The sequence below is a fragment of the Vigna unguiculata genome, chromosome 7, assembly GCF_037176805.1.
Source record: "Vigna unguiculata cultivar grain cowpea cultivar isolate G323 ecotype 2 chromosome 7, ASM3717680v1, whole genome shotgun sequence".
Classification (NCBI taxonomy): Eukaryota; Viridiplantae; Streptophyta; class Magnoliopsida; order Fabales; family Fabaceae; genus Vigna; species Vigna unguiculata.
Window position 1 is genome coordinate 34,413,261 of NC_140798.1, and position 6,718 is coordinate 34,419,978.

Sequence of the window (6,718 nt, forward strand, 5' to 3'; positions counted from 1 at the left end):
AACCAGTTATATTATTCTCTATGAATAAAAGTTAGATTAGCTAACTTATCGGCATAATGATTTTCTTCACGGATAAGAATCTTTAAATTGCATATGTGTACAGAAATGCAAACACAAATGTCATCTTTCTCTAAGACTCTAAGGAAACACTTATTGATCCAAAAAAACCATGATAGATTAAAGAATGATCACTCTCTAACTAAAGTCTCTGAAAGTTCCCCTTCGGAACATGTTTCAAAGCATAAATATTCTCATAAACTCAACATAAATAAATGTTTGTATTCCTGAAAAGGCTGAAAAACTACATACCTATTCACCATAGACTATTCTTCCTATAAAAGCAGCAATACATGAAGTAAAATCAGAAAAACTCCATAATGCACCATTAATATCCACTTTAAGCCAATTAACATTTGAAACTTATCGTATTATATTTCAAAACCTGTTAGTTTTTAACATTTGGTATCGAAATCCTTTATTGATGTGATGTATATCGAGACATTATAAATTTTTTTTCTTTTTTTAAAAAAAATATTATCTATCAGTAAAAAAAAATAGGAACTACGAAAAAGTAATTTATGAAAGGACAATAATACTTTAACCCACTTTTTTGACCCATTTTTAACCCACCACTTCAATCACCATTAGATCATCACATCACTGAAAATAATAAAAAAATATGATTTAATGGTGATTAAAGCAATGGGTTAAAAGTGGGTCAAAAAAAGTGGGTTAAAATATCATTTTTATTTATGAAATTCCGAGATGTTTTAAAATTTATTATTTATTGTCAAGTTATAAAAAATATATCGAAAGATGTAAAATAATTCTTAAAAAAGTCATAAATATATGATTGTTATTGTGTAAATTCAAATTAAAATTATATGTATTAAAGTTGTCAACATAAAAAATTTATAAACTATTATCATCATAAAAGTACTATTGTTTTATAGACTAAATTCTTCATTAATAAATATTAATAAAGTATTTTCAAATATCGAATACTGATACGTGTAGGATACAAATACGTAACCCGTATTAAAATATAGGTGCATCCTATAGTGATCAGTCCTTAACCAAAGATGAATTAACATTGACTCAAACATCATCATTATGCCAACAATTAATTTAAAAGAAAACTATTTTAAGAATTAAAATAGTATAACCCATTTATAAATGCAGTATTTTATATATTAAAATTTCAATTTTTATTTAATAGTCTTTAAATTCTTAATGTCCTGGTAATATATCGTGTGCAGGCCGTTAGATTGTTCCTTTTGGTTAAGTTAAGCTACTAATCCATATTATATTAAAGTTTTGAACATATATTTATGTTTTAAAACTGTGTGATATAGTTTAGTCTTATAAAATATTTACTCGGGCCTACGCTAATTAAGTTCCAATAAATTTGACGAATGCCCATATATATAATCTCCGTTTAATTACAAAGACTTACAGACAAATTTTAAGTAGTTCGAACTATTGTTTGATTATTAAATAATTAAATTAACTATTTAAGAATTTCCAAATAAATATCCGTTCATATACTGTATTATATATATTGGGTTTGTGAAATAATCAAGCAAAATGGAGTAGTTAATATTTCACAACAAAAAACAAAAGAAATTGACCATGACTTTTCTCAACCCATATCATACTTCTTTATTTTTGTCAAATAGTTTGTTTTTATTAGAAAGTCTCACGCGGAATGATTTTTTTTCTTTTCTAAAACATTCTGTTGACTTTTTTCTCGACTTTAAACAAAGTATTTACTGTTACGAACTTACGATGTTTTCAAGAATTCTAATTAATTTGGATAGTCAAAATTGAGATAAGTCCGATTGATTTAGTTAATAGTTTACTACAAGGGTTGATCTTGTACAATTTTTAATTATAATTGACATTTTCGTAACTCTGAAAGTAGAAGATTGAAACACTAGTGATTATAGTTTCGCTTATCATTGAAGGATTTTATTAAAAATTGCAACATTCAATGCTATCAAATGCAACTATCATCTGTCTCTAATAAAAAAAAGCGCTATCCATTTGATTCTGTAACCATTACATGTAGGGCAGTGGAAAAAGAAAAACTATACAATAGAGACAACTGCTTTATCTTGTTTCGTCTCATGGAGGCAATCCCATATAATGCAATATTATAATAAATTGAAACACGTAAAAGAAATTGATGGGTAAAATTTGTTACCGATACGAAAATAAGAAAAATATGTTGAAAAATTAAAATTTTCGATGAATTATTGATAATTAAATATTCATCAATAAATATTTTTTTAATAAATTTTACTGTCAAATAATAAAAAATTATTGATAACCAATCGACAAGTCTGTCAATAAATAATATTGATATATTTTGATTGTCGAAAAATATTATAATTTGTTGTTATTTTTTCTTGTCATTCTTTACCCTGTTGTCGATGTTGTTATTGTCACATCCTTCTCTTTTTTCATTGTTGTTATTGTTGTTGTTACAACATTCGTTATTATCTTTGATTTTTGTTTGCTGTTATTATCTTCTCTTCTTCTTTCTTATATTCTTTTTATTCATTTCTAATTAATTTATAATAAATGTCTCGACATATTTGATATGATAGAAATTTTGACATACAATTTACCAACAAATTTACTAAAACAAATTTAAAAAATTCAATTACTTACAAATTTTATAAAAAAATCGTTCATCAACGAATTTACTTATATAGTTTTAAAAAAAATTCTATTATAAACAATTTTTTTAAAAAACAATTATCAACGTATTGAAACCTAAAACAAAAAATTTGACACCGGTAAAAGTAATTATTGATAATAAAAGTTTTGAATTGCGAATGAATTTTACAACAAATATTAAAATTCAATAATTTATCAATAAAATCTGCCAACAAAACAGATTTTATTCACATATTTTTTTTGTGAATAAAATTTGGTTGAAGTATAAATTGAAAATTTCTTAGAGTACAAAAAGCAACATCGGAACCAAACTTTGGACATGGTTGATTGTGGAAACAAAATTATCTGAAGCGGTTGACATAGTCATGGTCGTGGGGTCAGTGGTGAAGACTGGAACTAAGCGTGATAAAGTGGAATGACAAGAAACACAACGAAAAGTGTTTGCGAAAGTAGAGATGTTGAACGTGAATAACCTTAATTATGGGTCAGGTGACTCATTCAACTAGCCAACCAGGACTTGCCATTGCCAAATTGCAAGGAAATTTCGGTGTGTTTGAACATCATTTTAAATATCCACACCTTTTCATCCTTCTAATTTACTCTCTTAATCTTCAAACCGCGGGGTTTTTGTTTTGGTCAAAGCAAACATTCAACAAACCCAAACCTAGCTACCTAGTCACTTTGTCGTGTCCTCACACACACACACACGCATATATAAACATACCTAAAATCATCATATTCATTCGTTACCCTTCACCGTCTCAAAGCTTTCTCTTCTTTTTCAGAAACCCTTTTCATTCTTTCATTCTGCTTCCATGGGACGCTGCACGAAGATGTTGGTGTTCACCGCAATTCTGGTATTGAGTCTGCAACAAACATGGGGATTGAGGCTATTGAAAGAGAAACAATTGCTGTGGCAGCAGAATAAGCTAATAATTCAATCACTACAAAGAGGCCCCGTGCAAGGTTCCCAAAGAAACCCTTGCTCCACCGTTCCTGGCCGCAGCCATGGACGCTGCACTTCTGAAACCAACGTTGCTCCTGCACCACCAACCTCACCACAAGTTGCTACCTAGTTTGGATCATCATCATCACCATCTTCTGCTATATATTCACGACACTTTCTCAAAGATATGTCTCGTGATTTCGACTTAGGCGATGATCTTCTATCATATTCATGTTATTCGATTAAAGGTTCTGTATGTATGTATATAGATTACAGAATGTATACGCAATATAGGATCCATATTTTTTTTATCCAACTGAAATAAAACGATTTCATTCTTTAATTTGATTATTTCTCTCTCTCTCTCTCTGGATTTTGAAGTTTTACTGGTGATATTATATTGTCCGTGCCGTGCTCTTCATTACTTCCACAGATCTTGCCGTCAAATTTGCTGGCTGGCTGCCATGCATGCGTGACATGTTTATTATAACATGCATATATAGTTTCGCTACTTTCATTAAAGATGCGTTGACTAGCATATAATAAATAGGTTAATAAAAGGTTTTTCAAAACTATGCCACAATAAAACTCTTACCTAATCATAATCAAAACTTTAGAGACTAATTATTTTAGTAATTAAAATTTAAATAATTAATATTAATAATCAATTTATAATAAAAATTATTTAAATTGTTAATTTAGAGATTCATTATAATTTTTTTGAAAAATATTTTAATTATTAATAATTTTTAGTTTATAAATTAATATATAAATTGATCATTATAGTAACTAATTATTTTTTATCATTAAAATTTGATCATTATTTAAAAGAAGATTTTTCTTTTACTGGACACATTATTTAATTAGTTAATCAAATTATTTATGAGCAAAATATATAAGATGTTGATTTAAATTACCGAGGTTAGTTCTTGAAAGTTCTTAAATATTACCGTACACAAATTATTTTATAGTAATTAGTTAGGATAATAGCTTGACGTAAAGAAGGATTTTAAGAAATTAATTTAGTAATGAATTAAATTTTTTTTGAGATTGACTTTGGTGACAAATTGTGGAAGAATAATATGTATAATGACATTTTAGAGGACTAACATGGTAACTTGGGTACTATGAACTCTTTTGAAAATGATGGTATAGAATCTAAATTTTTACTGAATTCTGAATTGCCGGTTCAATTTGATGATGGACAGTGAAGATAGGGATCTAAGGTGTGTGACACGTTGCATTGAGAGAAGGGAACTCCTGATGAAAGATATCGAATTTTATCTTAATATATAAATTTCAAAGACGAAAACATTACCAGACAAACTTGTTAGCCTTATACTTCAATTTTGTAAACCAAATTACATGAAAATATTTATAGACAGCATAATTTACTATAATCAAATTGACCATGTATTTAAACTAAGGTAGTCTCGTACTATGAACCATATTGTTTTACATTTATGTTTTATAGGATGAGATTAAGACTCATATTTGATATAGATATAAGGTTGATTATAGATTGTAAATGCAATTATTTAGTAAGTTTGGCTTTGTTTTGGTATTTAATTTGGAAAAAGAAAAAAAATACAAATGAGAATATATTGAATTTTTGGGATAAATTCATGAATTTTAATAATTATTCTCTGGATTATATATATATATATATATGTATGTATATATATATATATATAACCCATAAAAAATGCCTAATTTATTCATAAAAAATTTACATAACATTCTATAAAAAACTTTAAAATAATCGATTTCTTTAAGTCGATCATCATTATTAATATATATTATGATATTATTAATATTTTTTAAATTAATAAAAATATACAAATATCAATGAAACAATCTCTTTAAAAATTTATATTAATTTTAATTAAAAATTTTAAATAAATAATTTTTGAAATTTTATCTTTAAATATTTAATATTTAATATTTTTATTTTAATAAATGTAAAATTTAAATTCACATTTATATTTTTCATATATATATATATATATATATATAATAATTATTATTATTAGTTTATATTTTTTACTTTTACTGTTATAAGAAAAATACTGGACACATGGACCCAAGTCTTTCTAATGATGTTAAAAAAAAGGTTAAAATACTTCCTTTGTCCATGTTTTTGTTGAAAAATCTCAAATAGATCCTAAGATTTTGTTTACTCTCAATTAGGTCCATATTTTTTAAAATGTGTAACAATTAGGCTCATTCTGTTAGTATAGAATTAATTGTGTTAAGAATATGTCACGTGTCAGCTTCTCATTTTTTGAATTTTTATGAATTTTGAAATTTATTCATGCCACGTGTCAAGTCAGTAAGGTAACACGTGTCAAGTCATTGTTTGAATATCAATTTTGTCCATATATTTGTTATTTTTATTATATTTCAGTCCATTTTCTTTTAATTTTCAATTTCATCCTTTCCAAATTGAGATCAAATTTAACTTTTATATAAATTTTATAATGATATTTTTATTAAACATTTTAATAATATTAAGTTTATTTTATATTTTGTTTTAAAATTTTAAAATATTTATTTTAACTTGTTACAAAATTGTTTTAAATAATTTATATACAAATGTTAGAGTTGTTTAAAATTAACAATTTTATAAATTTAAATTTTAAAACAATTTTGTAAAAAGTTAAAGTAAATATATTTAAAAAAATTTTAAAAAATGAATTGAAATGTAATAAAAATAATAAATATATGGACCAAATTGAGACTCAAACAATGATTTGACACAATACTGACGTGACACGTGACATGAATAATTTAAAAAAAAAATTCAAAAAATTCAAAAAAAATTCAAAAAAATTCAAAAAATGTGGAGTATTTTAACCTAAAAAAATGTGGAGCTGACACGTGGCACGTCTTTAACACCGTTAACTTTATAATCACGGAATGGACCTAATTGTTACACATTTTAAAAAATATGAACCTAATTAAGACTAAAAAAGATCTTAAAACCTATTTAAAATATTTCACCAAAAACATGGACAAATGAGTATTTTAACCTAAAAAAAAAACTTTAATTAATGCTGTTTCTTAAAATGGTTTTTGGTTGTAGCT